The sequence below is a fragment of the Suricata suricatta genome, chromosome 10 (assembly GCF_006229205.1).
Source record: "Suricata suricatta isolate VVHF042 chromosome 10, meerkat_22Aug2017_6uvM2_HiC, whole genome shotgun sequence".
Classification (NCBI taxonomy): Eukaryota; Metazoa; Chordata; class Mammalia; order Carnivora; family Herpestidae; genus Suricata; species Suricata suricatta.
Window position 1 is genome coordinate 33,422,817 of NC_043709.1, and position 17,877 is coordinate 33,440,693.

General features: G+C 33.1%; 1 long non-coding RNA gene across 1 annotated transcript; it reads right to left on the reverse strand.

Annotated features, from left to right (window-relative positions):
- Nucleotides 1-9,516: 9,516 nt before the first annotated feature.
- Nucleotides 9,517-15,056, reverse strand: LOC115305681. The gene is made up of 4 exons (XR_003914932.1): nucleotides 14,894-15,056; nucleotides 13,954-14,050; nucleotides 13,225-13,292; nucleotides 9,517-9,637 (listed from the first exon to the last, which is right to left on the reverse strand). It is a non-coding gene; the product is annotated as an uncharacterized LOC115305681 (long non-coding RNA).
- Nucleotides 15,057-17,877: the final 2,821 nt, after the last annotated feature.

Below are 17,877 nucleotides of genomic sequence, written 5' to 3' on the forward strand. Positions count from 1 at the left end.
AAGAAGAACAAATACCATATGATTTCACTCGTATGTAGAATTTAAGAAACAAATGAGCAAAGTGAAAGAAGAGCGAGAGGCCAACCAAGAAACACATATTTTTTTAATTTTTTAAATGTTTATTTAATTTTGAGAGAGACAGAGAGTGAGCAGTGGAGGGGTAGGAAGAGATGAGGACAGAATCTGAAGCAGGATCCAGGCTCTGAGCTGTCAGCACAGAGCCCAACAAGGGGCTCGAACCCATTAAACTGAGAGATCATGACCTGAGCGAAAGTCAGAGCCTTGCCTGACTGAGCCACCCAGGCACCTCAATATATTCTTAACTATAGAGAATAAACTGATGGTTATCAGAGGGAGGTGGGTGGGAGCGGTCGGTTAAATAGCTGATGGGGATTAAGGACTGCGCTTGTCATGATGAGACTGGCTGTTGTGTGGAAGTGTTGAATATTGTACGGTTGGCACTAATATTAAACTATATATTAATTAACTATAATTTAAATCAAAATTTAATTATAAATGTAAAAACTATGGGATAGATTTAAGTATACAAAAGTATTTTTTTTAATTCACCAAAGAAGCGAAAGTTCAGAAAACAAAAATAAATAGGCAACATTTTAAAAAACCACCTATATTTCCAATATTCAAGATGTTAGAATCCACAAATAACTAAGAAAGGAAGTGCCACCAAGAGGAGATTCCCCAGGGAAAATCAACTGCAACTAATAAGAACTTTAAAAAAGTTGCATTTTTTGATGACTACATTCTCATGTACTGCTAATGTATGTATCAGTTGCTAATATATTTTAGGTTATAGACATGCATTCAGTGATTTTCTTAATCTACAGTAGTTTGCCCAGCCAACAGTGATGCCTGCTCCTACTTTGCCATGTGAAAACTGATTTTCTTTGTACATCAGTGTCCCGGATCAAGGGAATGAAGCACAATTAATCTAGTCCAGTTCTGATCTTTATCCCTTGTTCTCAGTCTTTCTTCTGCAATTAAAGTGTTCTTATGTGACTCAGGTATGGCCAATGAATCCATGAGAATGTGACTGGTGGTTTCTTGGAGAGATTATTTCCTCAACAACCAAAAGACAAAGATATATTAAAAAGTCTCTTGGGGAGGCTGGGTGGCCCAGTCGGTTGAGCGTCTGACTTTGGCTCCGGTCATGATCTCACAGTTCGTGAGTTTGAGCCCCACATTGGGCTCTGTGCTGACAGCTCAGAGCCTGAAACCTGATTCTGTGTCTCCCTCTCTCTCTCTGACCCTCCCCACTTGTGTGCACACGCTCTTTCTCTCCCTCTCCCTCTCTCTCTCCCAGATAAATAAATATTAAAAATTAAAAAAAGAGAAGTCTCTTGTCATTCTGGTTAGGTCTTGTATTTTCTGCCTTTGAATAAAATTGTCTCAGGAAATGAAGCCTTGCAATCACCTGACAATCATCAGAGAAAGACTGAGTTTAAGCCCCATGTCTGGCTCTGTGCTGACAGCTCAGAGCCTAGGACCTGCTTGGATTCTGTGTCTCCCTCTCTCTCTCTGTGCCCCTCCCCTGCCTGTACGCTCTCCCTCTCAAAGATAATATAGAAAAAAAAAAGAGATAATATAGAAAAATAAACTTAAAAAATATTATTCTAACCATGTGAAAGCCATAAAGAAGAAAATCAGAAAGGAAATATGGTTGTAGATAGTGGAATAATATCTTTCTCAGCATCGTTCATTCTCAATGTCTTGTTTATGAGTATATGTCATATTTTAAAATCAGCAAAATAAACCAAAGATCATTACTATCAATGTTAATATAGTGTTGGAACATTTAGTGAGAATCTCTAAAAGTATTCCAATCTATTATGATAATTGTTGATTATGATATTGTATTGCAGTTGCTTAGAAAAACTTTAGTCAGATTTGGAGTTAGCTTTTTAAGACAGCAGAAAGAATGTATTATTTTATTAAAAATATGCTATATTCCTAGTTTAATATTTATTAGTATATAAAATTGACATACATGTTCATTTTGTAAATGTTTTCTCAGACATGTAATATGTATTTCATGTTTCTTTTACTTTGTTTCCCATATCATAATATTGTTCATTGTTGAGATCAGAGCATAACTTCTAAAGATTTCAGTCACCAGTTGGAGAAAAACCATTAGTGCACTTGATATCTGAAAGTGCACCAACTCTGAAAGTGAGACGCTTGAGGGGAATATTAAATGTTTGGTACTATACAAGAAGCTGACATCATCTTGGGGATGTTGCCAGAAGATATTTGAAGTGTCAAGTGCTAAAGAATTTTAGTGTCTGCTGACAGTGTCTGATTTCTCCTACTCTGGCAAGTGTGTGAAAGACTGAGTATAAAGAGTACATATATTTAGAGTTTAGAAAATGCTTTCCAACATAGTTAATGATTGAAATAGCTAATGCTCATTTATATTAACTAAAATATCATTCCAGAACACATAAGAATTACTTTAAAAGCCAATGTGTAATAAATAGCTTATAATTTTTATATTGCATAAACTAATAACTGAAAAATCTTTGGAGGTCATCTAACCTAAAATTTGAGTTTACAAATAAAGACACTGAAACCAATATTCTTAGTGATTTACCAAAAATCTTATATACCTTGTCAAATAATCTTGGCAACATGTCACAGTTATGAATGTTAGCCATATTCTGACCTTTTAACCAAAATTACTTTTTTCACTCTTCATTAGCAACCAATAAACAGACAAATAAACACCAAGATGAAAACCTACTGATATATACTGTGGAGTAGGCTTATAATTCTGTGTATATCCCTGCTTTAGTCCAAAGAATAAATTCTGACACAGTCTCAGCTTATTATATAAAAGTACATTTCTCATTTCATTGTGTGGTAAGAAGTACTCATATATTTATTTCTATTTCCTTTTGCAAATAAATTATTTCTTGCTTAAGGTAAATATTTTTCCTTTGTTAATAAGTTTCTGATTTTCTATATTCAATGTCTTTGTAAATGTAGAAACATAAAAAAGAGAAGAAAAATTCATCAGCATCATTCAAGAGGATGAACTGGAATTTTGTTTATATACCTGGTCTTATGCAAGACTGAATCCTATCTTTGCTTTTAATAACTCTGTAGCAAAGATTCTTAATTATTTTTTTCAGTAATATTCTATCTACTTTCAAGTTCTCAACTGATGAGAGATGGCTCTATAAAACTTCTTGTAAAGAAGACAAAGAACTGAAAAATAATCACTTAAGATTCAAGCAACAATAGTAAAGCCAGTATTGACTGAAAAAATCTGTAAAGCTAAGTACACATATATATGATTTGTTTATAAAGCATAGTAGCAGTTCAAATATAAATATATTATTGTATACAATATTACTATAGATTATTTCTTTAGCCAGAAAATAATCAGTAAACTGTAAAAACTGTAAAAATCAGACATTAATTTTTGTCACGTTGTTAATAACACTGCCAAATGACTAGATTTTCAGTCAAGTAATTTGGTGTTATTTTAGACATAAAATAATGACTTGCTTTCTTTTAATACATATGAATAAAGTTACTTCTTAAGTCACATTAGTGACAATAGTACTCAGGGCTTGAAATATCCAAGAATTTGATTTTTATGAATATACATATATATATAATTTTATACTGACCCAAGTTTTAATCTTTGTGAGTTTGACCTTCTCAGATTCCAGTAACTAATTTATATTCTAGAATACCTGGTGGTGTTTTTTGTTTATTTTTTTCTACAATTTCTAAGTCTATTTAATTTGAACCATTGGGGGATTGGTGAACAAATAATATTCGAAGTAATATCTTGTCACATGAAGAAATATGAGTATAGTATCAAAGGGAGCCCTAAATCTCTCATCAATAATTGTATTAGTCTGTGCTGTGTCTATTTCATTATACTGTCACAATTTCTGAAGGAGTTTACAGGAATGGCTCCCAAAGCTCTAAGTAACACACACACACACACACACACACACACACACATACACACACTTAAAAATGAAGCAAATATTTTTAATGGGAAAATAAACAAGGCTTATTTCTTATAGAATAATACGAGACTTTTCCTTTCCGTCACATGGTTTGAGAATAGCTGATTTTTTCATTGTGTTTCTGAAGGAATTTTCTTCATCAAGTTAATTAACACATTTATCATTTCACTTTGTGATTGTGTGTAAACATTTAATTTCTACTCTCAGAAAATTTCAATTATACAATCTAGTATTATCCATTATAGTCATCATGTTTTACATTAGATTCTCAGACCTCATTCATCTTATAGCTGTAAATAGCTGTTTTCAAAAGAGCTTTGTTCATTATATTTTCACTTAGTTTTTAATTTTAATTATCTGGCCCCTTTTTATTTATCTTTACTACTGGTGTTAGACTTTGACTAGAAAATAATTGTTTTGTACTTGAACTAAAAATGTATTCTTTCCTCTGCTGTCCAGTGGGTATAAAGTTTTAGTTATGCTATATGAATCAGTACTAGAGACCTTCTATTAAACACAGTGCTTATAGTTAACAAAATGGTATCATGCTCTTCAAAATTTGATAGAAGGGTAGAGCTCATGTTAAATGTTCTTACCACAGAAAACAGAAGCAAAACAAAGAGATACACAGAAACTTTGAGAGGTGTTAGATATGTTTATAACCTTGATTTTGGTGATGGTTTCACACATATTTACATATGCCCAAATTATTCAATTGTATACAATCAATGTATATACTTTTTGCATAACAATTATATCTCAGTAAAGCTGTTAAAATGATTAGATTTTCATTTTCTGAATTTTCTTTTTTTTCAGTGTTTATTTATTTATTTTTGGGGTGGGGAGCAAAGAGAAAGGAAGAAAGAGAATCCCAAGCACACACTGAACTCAGATGAAGTCAAGAGTCTGATGCTTAACCAACTGAACCACCCTGATGCCTCATATTTCTGGAATTTTCTTAACTGATATGTGAATATTCCATTGGAATTTTAACAAAAAAAGCCAAAACATGTCTAAAACTCTATTTTTGTTATGTATCATTTCCTTGAATTTGCTAGGTAGGTAGATCTTGCTGCAGTAAGAAACATTCCCCCAACCTCAGTGGCTTCAAGAGCAAGGATTCTTACTTGTGGGTTGTAGGTGTTTGCTACATATTGCTTCCTCAGGAACCAAAACACCACTATTTGGTCACTGGCAAATGCTATGACATATGGACAATTGTGTACATGTGTCACATCACTAAGAATTTTTTTGGTCAAATAAAATCCTGTAGCCTCACTTAATCTTCAAAGGGACAAGTGTATGTAATTCTATTGCATATGTAGAAGGAATAGACTAGTGTCTTCTTTTACTTTTACTAAAGAAAACAAAGTAATATCTCTAAAAGAAAATGAAGAATTTAAAGGAGTATACTGTCTAAGGGGTGACTGGATGGATCAGTTGGGTAAGCACCTAATTTTGGCTCAGGCCATGGTCTCATGGTTTATGAGTTCAAGCCCCATTAGGCTCTGTGCTGACATCTGGAACCTAGAGTCTGCTTCAGATTCTGCGTCTCCGTCTCTCTCTGCCTCTCTCTTGCTTGCACTCTTTCTCTTTCTCTCTGTTTATTTCTCTCTCTCTCTCAAAAATATGTAAACATTTAAAAATTTTTTAAAAGTGCAGTGGCATACTGTCCTTAAAATATGCCTTAGTAAAATGTTGAAATATCTAGGGTCAGAAAAGTAAAATTCTAAATGCCTATGCTTCTTGTTACCCCTCATGTCTTTAAGAAAATAATTCAATGTTTCTACATCTCAGTTTCCATGTCTAAAAAATGCGTTAGTACCTTGTTTACTGCTTTATACATGATTACACACATTAAATATGACAATCTTTGAAAAATGCATGACACATAATAGTTTATATGTTGCAACATAATGATACCACATAGTAAGTACTAAAATGGAAATTTCTATTATTTAGTCATCATTATTACAATAATAAATATATTTCCTTTGAATTTTGCCCAAAAATCCATAGTGAGTCCTGGATTCATAGTTTAAATTATTCAGGGTTACAACATAGTAAATTGGGCAGTTTAATTCAAGAAGCATTTCTTTAGTTATTTTGTAAAGGATTGTGTTAGATAAGAGAATACAAAGGTAAGTGACATTTGATGTTACCCACAATTTCAAATAAACTTTTGAGGTAACACGATTAGGTAGTCTGCCAAAGAGTCATATAGAAGCTACAGAAAAGAAAAAAGGGGGGAAATTAACTTCGCTACTTAAAGAGATGATTAATAAATGGAGAAAAACTTGGAGCAAAATATGGCTGAGGATCAAGACGGATATATCTATGGTCATATAATATGTGCATCTATTACCTATTTCTCTTTCTTTGGATTCCCAGCTAATATGATGCACAAGAGATTGTGGTTATAAACTACGATAGCAGTGTAACTATCAAATCCCAGTTATAGGACATATCTGGTATCTCATAAAAAGCATGAAAAGAGAGGGGGAAAAAAGAAAGATCTTGAAAAGAACATTTGCTAATTTTGTAGGAAAGTGTTCATTTAATTGGAGGTGAAAGAATCAATATCATCCTATTTCTACTTGAACTAATTCCAATGTAATATTCATTCATTAAAACTACATTATTTACACTTAATTTTATGTTAATTTATATTATACAACAGTAATGTGAGCTCCTAAAGAACTCTGCTAAAGAAATTTATTCTCTAGACAATAGGGTTTCTTCAATTAGCTATCACTCTGTTGGAAATAGCATTGGTATCAGATATTGTCATATATCCAACTTTTATTACTAATTATGCTGAGGAAAAAAAGTGACAATAATAAACATGGAAAAAACTATGGATGAATGGACTTGGGGATTTTGATTTCACAAAACATCCCCAAATTATTTTGAGTATCTTGGTCTAAGAAAAATATTTTGTCAAGCAACATTTCCCATTGCTTTATCTTATTAAATAAAATTGAAAGCATATGGCCATAATTACTCACATACATCTTAGCAAAACATTGGTATAAGAAAGCTTATGAATTCTGTGTAGATTTATGAGTTACATCCCTTTACTAAGGTTTTTGTAACATTTTAACTGGGAATTGGGATTTAACGAATGAGAGGGTTTAAGCTATTTAGACTCTATTGAAGTCCAATAAAATGGAGAATGACATGCTCATCAAATAATTATCAGTGGATTTACCCATATACAGTAATTGTGAATATGATTCATGAGCCAGTCTGGCATGATGCAAAGGAAATTGAAACTGTAATCACAAGACAAAAGTTTAATTCTCTTTGAAATCCAGACTCTGCTTTTTAATTCTCTAAGCTTTAGTTTTCTCATCTGTATAATAGAGATACTGATTTCTATTCCACAGCACTGGAATTCCACAGAATTGTTCAGAACATTAAGTTAGAAAAATATAGTAAAATAACACATGGTGCCTTGTGCAGGGGAAGCATATATGAAGTTCTCTTTGAATAAAAGGAAATTTGTTGGTTAAAACTTGATATACAAACCAAAAGTCCTATATTTCAATATTTCTATGTATTGTTTATGTATCTATCCATCTATTTATCTGCCATGTACTAAAATTTTCAGAGCTCATTCTATATGTTCCTGAGATGGCAGCACCCATAGCCAGTGAAATTCTTATGCAAAATGGACTGGCTGTGTGTTTATTCATTGCTTACCTCCTCCCTTTTATTTATTTATTTATTTATTTATATTTTTTTAAAGTTTATTGGAGAAAGAGAGAAAGAGAGAGTGCACATGGGCAGAGAGAGGCACAGAGAGAGGGGTGGGGGGAGAGAGCGAGAGAGAGAGACAGAGAGACAGAGAGACAGAGAGACAGAGACAGAGAGAGAATATCCCAAGCAGGCTCTGCACTACCAGTACAGAGCTGTTGCTGGGCTAGAACCCATGAACAGTGAGATCATGATCTGAGCCAAAACCAAGAGTCAGATACCTAATTGACTGAGGCACCCAGGCGTCCCCTCTTCCCTTTTAAATGCTTTTATGTTGGGCAGAAAATCATGTCCCCTTTATGAATGGCAGAGGAGGACTCCCACTACAGAGGGAATAGCAAAGGCTATCACAAAGCGAGCCACTGGGAATTTAAGTTCAAATAATTTGTCCACTGCAGCTTGGTACCTGAGGCACCAAGGAAAACATAACAGAGTCAATACTAAGTGGAATGATATTTTTACTCTCATAGAGAAGAGCTAGAACAAGATCAACTCTAATAGTGTGTGTAATCCCCTGTGGCTAATGACTGTTCCTGGCAGCTAATGCAGGGCATCCCGCCTGCGTGTACCACTTCTATGCCCCAGCAGAAGGACCTAATGACACTTCTGCAGAGTATGAAATACTGAAAGCTGGTCCACTGACATACACACTTAAGTAGAACAAAAAAACACTCTGATCATGAAACAGGAAAAGGTATTGTAGCACAAGGTACAAGTCCAGGACGTATTGTGCAAGCACTTTATCTCTTGGTAAGAATGTGTTCGGTCCCCAGATTGATTGTTATATGGCTGAATGAAGATCAATGGACTGTGCACATGAGACCGCCTTTCCCAACATTTAAATTGAATTTTAGTCAATAAAGGATGCGGGAATACATGAATAGAAAATGTTAAAAAACAAGCTTAACACTAAGATAAAAATATATATATATTTTACATGATAAATTCAGAGAATTCAAATATTTGTATATGTCTCTTTTGAATATGCTTTTTAAAATCATTTTTAAAAGCTTGAAAATTTAGCATAGATAAAACTTAAACTCCAATTTAGAGGAAAATTAAATACTCCTTTAATTTTGGGAAACACATTTCTTTGCTAAATGATCTAACCTGAACACAGTTTAACATCTCCTTTTATATCATTTTCATGCATTTAACTCCCTCAACATCCGTGAACTCCCATTGACTTCAATATGTGTAATTTAATTGAAACCTCTGAATGCCCAACTCCTACTACCATAAATTGAAGAAAAAAAATAATTAGTTTCAGTGGGAGTTGTGTGAATGTACAGATGGCAGATTTGAGCCAAATCAGAGTCATTATTCATTTTCACAGTTTTGATGGCCTCCCAAATTAGAATCGAGGTCTTATTTTTAAAACAACATTTAAAAAATAGGACACCCATTTTTACCTGTGTATAGGTTAGGGATGAGATGTAGAGCCTGCCTTTTCTTCCCTTACTTTTGACTTGTGTCTGTTTTTTAATGCAGCATGAAGAAAGAGTGTGTAATATATGAAGCCAGATCATAATCTTAGGAGAATGTCTGAATAAAATAAATTTCTTAGACAAAAATTTTCTCATTTTTACTTTCTAAAGATATTAGAAGTGAAATCAGTAACCTTACTGAAGCATTTTATTTAGAATGTAGATTAAACATAAAGCCAATTGGAAACCATGAACTATGTAACTAAATTGAATATATTTTATTGAGTAAATAATATTCAAGTTAAATTTTCCTTAAGATATCAGTTATGTTCATTTTAAAAATTAGAGAAGGTTGCACCAAGTGTTCTTTTCAAGATTTGACAAAATGTAGTTTATTTTTTGAAAAGGTGTCTTCTTTGTCATAAGATGGCCAGATATAGACAAATTCTAAAGAGAAATTTCAAATATGAAAATCTTATTAATGCAATTTATAAAAGTAAACACCCTAAAGATATTTAAGCCATGGTACATTGACATGCAGTATCTTCATCAAAAGTAATATTCTTTTTAATTTTTACATATTTGCTTAGGTTATCATTTTATAATACACATCTTGGAACGACATATGTGGATAAAACTTTAAATAAACATAAAATGCTATCCTACATCAAACATAACTTTATTAGTTACCCAATTCAAATTACATTTGTCAAATTAAAGATCTTTACCTGGCTAATGGTTAAGAACCAAGTAATTTGTAAAATAAAAATGGTATTAACATTATGTCTGGATGACTATTTGAACCAAAAGAACTAAAAGTATTATTGAAAAGTTGATAAGATTTTAAAGCAGTTAAATAAATAATGAAGTAGAAAAATGATAAATTGGCAACATAACAGAAAGGGTAACATTGCTTTCTGATTGATAGATCATAATTGGATATATATTTAAATAAATAATAATGGGCACTGCTTTGCTTTGAATATTTTTCATATTATTATTGTGTTTGTATCACAATAGGTTTAAAGCTCTTATTTCTCCCAGTACTACATTTTTTCTCTCCCAAATGAGAAGTACTATTTGCTCTGAAAGCTGTATGTTGAGATGTGTTCATTTGTTTTGACGGGATATATTTGACTCTATTCTGAACATTTTCTTCCCTATAAAAACATTTGTGATAGAATTAGCCCACAATGTGCTATAGGGAAGGTTTCACAATTATTTAAAAACGTTTGTAGAGTTACCTTTTTTGTTGTTGTTGCATAAATCCTAATTACTACAAATCCTTGTACAAATATCATTCCAGCTTTTAAGTCCCGAGAATACATTCTTTCTTAGAAATTAAAGGATCAGAACCAAGAGTGGTGATCTTGTATGTTAAAAAAAAATTTATGCTATAACTGTTAGCTATATTAACTTCAGGCCAGCACACCTGAAACCTAAAACTCATTCTACATCTCAAATACGTCTGTTAACACAAGACAAATAATTCCCCTGAGGACACAATTTCTTCAGAAGATGCAGTTTGTCTTAAATATATGCTGATAATTCAAAAAAACTATAACACATCTGCTTAGTTCTTTCCAAAGTAACTAATTACAAACAGAAGTTAGAGCAGAACATTTTATGCAAGGGTGAAAAATAGACCCATAATTCACATGGGTTGAGTTTATGTGATCTACTCACAGTTCTCATGAAGACCCAACAAATAATTTAAATAACTTATAAAACAATCTATTACATTCATTGTTTCAAATTTTTCAAAAAATGAAAGGAAAGGAATAGAGTTTTTTTGTATAGAACTGGATTTTGAACTGCTGTATAAACATACGTTGAACGTAGATAAAATTCTTATCCCAAAGCCAAAATTCTGCCTAGAGAAATAAATTGTAAAAATGAGCCCGGATGCAAAGTTTGCTGTGGAATCTACTGCAACAATTAGAACTCCTCTCTTATCAGAGTCTGGCTCCATACATGAGAATTTCTTAGTAGAAGGAGGTAAGAAAAAACATTTCTTTCCTTAAAGTCTTATGAGATAGCTTATAAAAGTATTAAAAAACTGGTTTCTTGCTTCCTTAATATTGCTCATAGCACAGATTGCTGCCAAAGGTCTACTACTGACTCTCAAGAAGCAGTAAACTTAAGCCCTTATCTCTTTAGACCAGAAGTCTTCTTCTCAATGTTTTTACTTAGAGATCATAAGCTTATGTGCTTTGGCCTGGAGTAGCTGTGAAAGTCTCTCACAACCTTCAACCATTGGCTCTGCTGCATGTTTACACACTAGCCATCTTTGCTCAGATTTATTACTGAGTCTGATGAAATCATTTTGCACTGATGTTTGTATTCTTTTGTTTTGTTTGGAGTGATGACGTCAATGATCAAGCATAGATTAGTGATAAAATTGGAATCCTATAAGGTAGAATAAGTTTTCCTGAGATGCAGTCTCATATGTAATATTTCCCACGATACCTAGGAATCAACTACTAGGTTGCCAATTGGAACATACAATGAAGGTTGCAAAAGACTGAATTTTTGTGGTATTTCTATCATTTAGCATTGCCATATCAGGTAGGGAGTCTGGTTTTTTGCCAGTGCCTATTGATCTACCAAAATGCTAGATCACTGGAAGGAGGTAATGTGGAGAATTTGCTTCAGTTTAAATCACATTAAGACTTATTTTTGGGCCAGACTGTGATTTTGGACTCCTAAAATGTTGAAACTGGAAAATACATCAAGTATCAGCTAATTCTGCCATTTCCAAATTTGGGTAAGTATTAGAATCTCTTAGAGAGATTATTTTTTAGAGATCCTGGGGATATGATTCAAATCTACATTTTCTGTTACCTGGTATTGTTACAAAACAACCATCCCCAAATTAAGAGGCTTAAAATAGCTTCAAATTATTATATTGCATAATTGTGTTCATTGTCTGGGACTAAGCTAGGTGTTTTCGTTTGTTTGTTTACCTCTGCTAGTATCACTTATGGATTCTCTTTGGCAGCATTTAATTGGAAACATGGCTGAAGCTGGCCTATTCAAATAGTTTCTTTCCATAGAACCTCTTAAACACAGAATCGCCAAGAATTGGACCTGGAAATTTGTATGTTATGTTACTTAAAAAGACACATTCACAAGTGATTTTGATCTACTAGAATCAGTGAACAATCAGTGAAAAAAAATCAGTGAGGAAATGGGGACATGTATTCAGATAGATTCAATGATCATGTATGAGGAATTGTAGTTAGTTAATGATAAGGCAAGGTCTAGAATTCAGATTTTTGGATATTTTGGACCTGACTTTGTTTCTCCACATCATTCATAATTTTCTGTTACACAGATGAGTGAGGGTTTAATATATTGAGTAATACCATAGGACCATGCATAGCACCATGCACTGATATGCTATAACTTAAGATCTATTATAAAATTATAGATTTTTTAAAAGTGTATGTGAAAAATTGTAGATTTTTTTATATGGTTAATAAATTTCTAAGTGTGTGACTCTGTGTGTATTGTGTGCTTCTGTGTATGTGAGAGAGAGTGCATTTGGGTATACCTTGCTGAAGATTCAGAAAATGCTTTGATTCTTTGGAAATAAATCAATGTTGAGCTCCAGTCTACTGGTTTATTAAATTTTGTGCCAGTTCTCTATGCCTTGTCCTTTAGAAATCAATTTGGGCCATAGGTTCATATTTTCCTTGCATCCTTTTCAATGTTAAGGAGGAAAAGTTTAGTAGAACTTATACCATTAGCAACATTTCAGAAATCTCAATGCCCCAAATGTAGGCCTAGTTTAGTAAGATGATATTTTTCTCTATTCATGATGCAGTCCTGCCTACAGAGTCTTGTCCTATGTCAAAAGAATGGCCTTTTCACAGAAATATTTACAATGAGATTATACTTTGTTCTTATGAGCAATCAGATCAATACCTTCATATGTGTTGGCATCCTTTGCTCTCCTCTCCCAAAAACCATAACACAACCATCCAACATCTAAGCCTTTAAAGATAAATTGAACAATTCAGTTTACTTACTTCTCACAAATTCTCAACATCAAGATGAAGACAAGAATCTCCACTTCCAGTTTATCTCTAAGTCACTCCTTGAAAGATAAAAAGAGATTAAACACACAGTAAGAACCAAAACATGTACTGGTATAAAGCAAACTAACTCAGGATTAAGTAAAATAAGCAATTCTAATAAAAAGCAATATTCTATTTAGAACAACTCTGCCTATCACTCTATATATAATTGTTGCTGTTTTGTTGTTGTTAAGCAGAATAGCTTAGCAGTGATAAAACTCCAAACTCCACTCCAAATATCTCTTATGGAAGAAGCTTCTACTCAACATCCCTAGTCAGGTTTCTTTTCCCTGTAGGCACAGAAGCACATCAAAATTCCTCTTCTCTGACTTAGAGCCGTGTACTTCATTCTAGCCAATGCACTGGAGGAAATATGGAACCAGTGTAAGACTCCCTGGACTTCCTCCTATGCCAGAACAACCACATTAACCTTCTATTGAGATAGAAAAAGACTGGAATAGCCTGGATCACTGAATAACAACATGGAAGATAGTTTCCCTGAAACATCACCCAGATTCCAATGCATGATGAGAAATAAAAAAATTCCTTTTTTGTGCTACTGCGATTTTGATGGATTTTGTTTGTTTGTTCTGCAGGTAGCATATCCTAACCTACTCCAACTAAAGAAAGCCCATTGTAGAAGAGTTTTGCTTTATTTTTCCACACTTAAATAATACTTACAGTGATTCTTCTAGTGGTTGTTCCTAAAAGTAAATTGAGTTCTTCTTCAGTATCCCAAAACATGCTCAATGGTTGCTGTCATAACACTTATATTGCTCTGGGTTGGGAAGGACATGAAAGGAATGATGAGGGCTACAGGTAATGGTTTGCTTCACGATCTAGGTCTTGGTCACACATGTGTGTATAATTTGTGAAATTCATCAATGCTGGCAAAACATGTTGTTCACTTAAAATTTATCAATCTCTACAGTTATAATCTATATACTCCTCAAAATAAATGTTTTACTTTATTTTAAAAGTTTACTTAAAACAACTTTTAAAAACATAAAATTAGGTTATTGTTTTGCTTATATTTGCTTCAAAATTTCCCCTTAAACTTGTAGAATTTTTGAGGTCTCACATATTAGATTATTTTCTTTTAATCCTCAAATCCTAAGATTCAATTTATTACTCTAAAGATTAATCATTTTTCATAGGGATACTGGAAGCAAACAATCAAACAAAAAACAGAGAATACCCTTGTGTCTTATATCAACCAGAATAATTGAGAATTCCTTAAGCCCTAGATAGAATCAGATCAAACTTCCATAAATAATCCTTAAGGGAATCTAAGTATTCCCCAAGATTTCTATAAATTCTTGGGGATAGTAGATTTGTACTATCTTTCAATCTGGGCTTCTGATTCCACACACTTTGCTTAAGTTATGGCTTCTACAACATACTTCATGTGAAATTTCTCTTTAGAGATGAATTAAGTGAGGTATAAGACTCAGACATTTGCTTAAATAAAACAAACAAGCAAACAACAACAAACAAGAAAACCTCTCAGAAAACTCTTGAGTGTGTAGTAAACATGCCTCAAGTCTAGTGGACTAGATTGAGAGTGAGAAGTTCCTGGGGGGTACAATCTTAGAGGAACACAGATTTTTATGGATTTTACCTCCAGAGACCCCACCATGGTCTCATGGATCTGAGAAAGATTTTCTAGCTCTGGCAGGGAGCAGGAAACAGTAATCAATGTGAAATACACCCAGCACATTTTCCATCACAAGGGCTACTTCCTAGGTGAAAAGACTTTACTTGAGACTAATCCTAGCTGGAGAAGGGCATTCATCCCACTTTTTTAATACCCCCGTTCTTCCCCCCCCTCCCCCCAACAACTCTATCTTCCGGGTCCCACATAAGAGGAAAAAGAAGAAGCCATGCCAACAGACAACATTTGTGACGTTCACAGCCTGGAGACACTGAGATTTAATTGTGAGGTTATAAAATGCTTGTTTTTTCCAACACTTTACACCAAAGGGCTGAAGTATAACAGTGGATTACACCAAAAAGAGCTGCTGGACACACACTGTGGCTGAGGAGGAGTACGTGGGGAAGTCCAAAATAAAGAGGGGTTACAAAAACAAGAAACATAAGGAATCTGAAAGTTCTGGAACCTACAGACTATAGCAAACATTAAACCCTCTCTAATTCCTAGCCACATAAACAAAAAACTTCACAGTAAAGTCCTATTTCTCTCAGTTCTTTTTCACCCGATTCATTATATCAGGTATTCAACAAAAGATGACAAGATATGTCAAAGGCAAGAAAAAAGATCTGAACCGACAAAGCAAAGCATCAGAAACAGACTCAGACATGAGACAGATGTTGGAGTTATCAGACAGGAAGTTTAAAATAACTATGATTAATATGTAGAGAGTTCTAAGGCAAAAAGTAGACAATGTGCAAAAATAGATATGTATTTAAGCAAAAAGAAGAAAACTCTAAGAAAGAATCAAAAGTGAAAGTTAGAAATATAAAAACATCTTTAAGAGAAATTAAGAATATTTGCCATGGGCTCAAGAGTAAATGACAAGGTGGAAAAAAAAATGAACAAACGAAAACAGTGAGCTTAAAGATAGGTCAACAGAAAGTTTTCAAACTGACATCCAAAGAGAAAAAGAATGAAAAAAACAGGACAGAAACTTCAAAATGTGGCACAATTTCAAAAGATGAAAATACATAATTAGAATACCAGAAAGAGAAGATAGAAAAAAGCAGAAGAGACATTTGATGTTTAATGGCTGAGAACATACAAATTAATTATAGACACCAAACCAGAGTTACAAGAAGGTCAGAAAATATCATAATGGGCAATTATGAAACAAAACAAGGCAACAACACACTACACTGATGATCCATTTTCAACTCCGAAAAACCTAAGGCAAAGCAAAAACAAAACAAAACAAAAAATACCAAAGCAAAACAAAAATGACGAAAGCAGCCAGAGGAAAATAAGTATCTTACCTCTACAGAGGCAAGGAAAGAATAACAATGGGTATTTCATCAAAAAACAGAAAGTGTGAAGATAGTCAAGTGAAATATTTAGAGTATACAGAGGACAAAAAAACAAAAAAGCTTCAGTAACCTAAAATTTTATATTTGGTGAAATTATCCTTCAAAAGTTAAGGACAAATAGAAATCCTTAGAGAAAGGGAAAAAAAAAACTGAGGGAATTCATTACTACTAGACTTTCCTTGTAGGAAATGTTAAAAGATCTTAGGCATAAGGAAAATGATCTAAGATAAAAACTCAAGTCTACAAAAAGAAAGAAAAAATGTAAGAGAATAAACAGAGGTAACATAAAGTCTTTATTTTTCTTATTTTTAAATTATATAAAAGGTGAATAAAAGATGAATGTTTATATAAACAAAAATAGTACTGCATCTAGACAATGGAATATTAAACACAGATCAATGTATTGGGATATTGAAGCAATGTCATAAGAGAAGGGAAGGGAAAAATTGGACTTTTATAAAGAACCTGCACTATGTATGAGGTAATAGTGCTATTTTATGTGATATTTTAAAATATTTAAAGAATATATTTTGGAGGGTACCTGGGTGCCATAGTCTTATCAAGCAGACTCATTATTGTGCTCTAAATATACATCCAGTTCATTTGAAAATACCTACATAAAACCTGGCACATGACTGTTTACTGCAGTTGTATTCATACTCTCAAAAACTGGAACCCAGAAATGGATAAACAGACTGGTACATCTACATAATTGCATATTATTCAGCAATAATAAAAAAAGAGCTATATAGAATAAAAAAGACATGGCTGAATTTTAGGTGAGTATTGATATAGAGACAAGCCAACCTGAAAAGTATGCTATACGATTCCAGTGATGTGACACTGGGTAAAGATAAAAATTATAGCAACCTAAAACATCTTAGAGGTTGTCAGAGTGTCAGAGGGAGGAGAGGAGTGCTAAATAGGTAAAACACAGAGGTTATTTTTTTTGAGAAATAAAATTCTTCTGTATGATACTATAATGGTGAATGTGTGACATGATGCATTTATTAAAACCAATAGAACTTCACAACACAGATTTTCTTTTAATTTAGTGAGGTATTCTACAGGTCCTTAGGTATACACATGTCCATGATTATTATACATCTTATAAAACTGGGTTGTAGATCAAGTTCTGGTAGTAATATTACTAACATACTTTGACAGTACGCATTCAGGTTTCAGTTCATAAACACTGGGAGCTAAGCTTTCTGTTTGCTTTCACATTCCGTAATTTTATTAACTACTTAAACTAAGAGAATAATACATTATTGTAAAAGTTAAATGGGGTATAAATGTATCATTTTCCTAATTATTTTCATTCAGTGTTAATATATGGTTAACAGAGATAATAGACACTGTTTTGGCTTAGGTAATACAGGCTTTGTTTTCAGTAACTTACACTGTTTTAATATTTACTGCTGTCCACCACATCATTATGAAAGAGCCGTTTACCAAAATTCCACACCCTCTTGCATGATCATAGATTTCTGGTTGCCCAATAATAATAGGTATTTCCTTTGATGTTACTAAGTAAACATCCATTGCCAAGTTGAGTGCACTCCATAAAGCTCAAATTTAGAA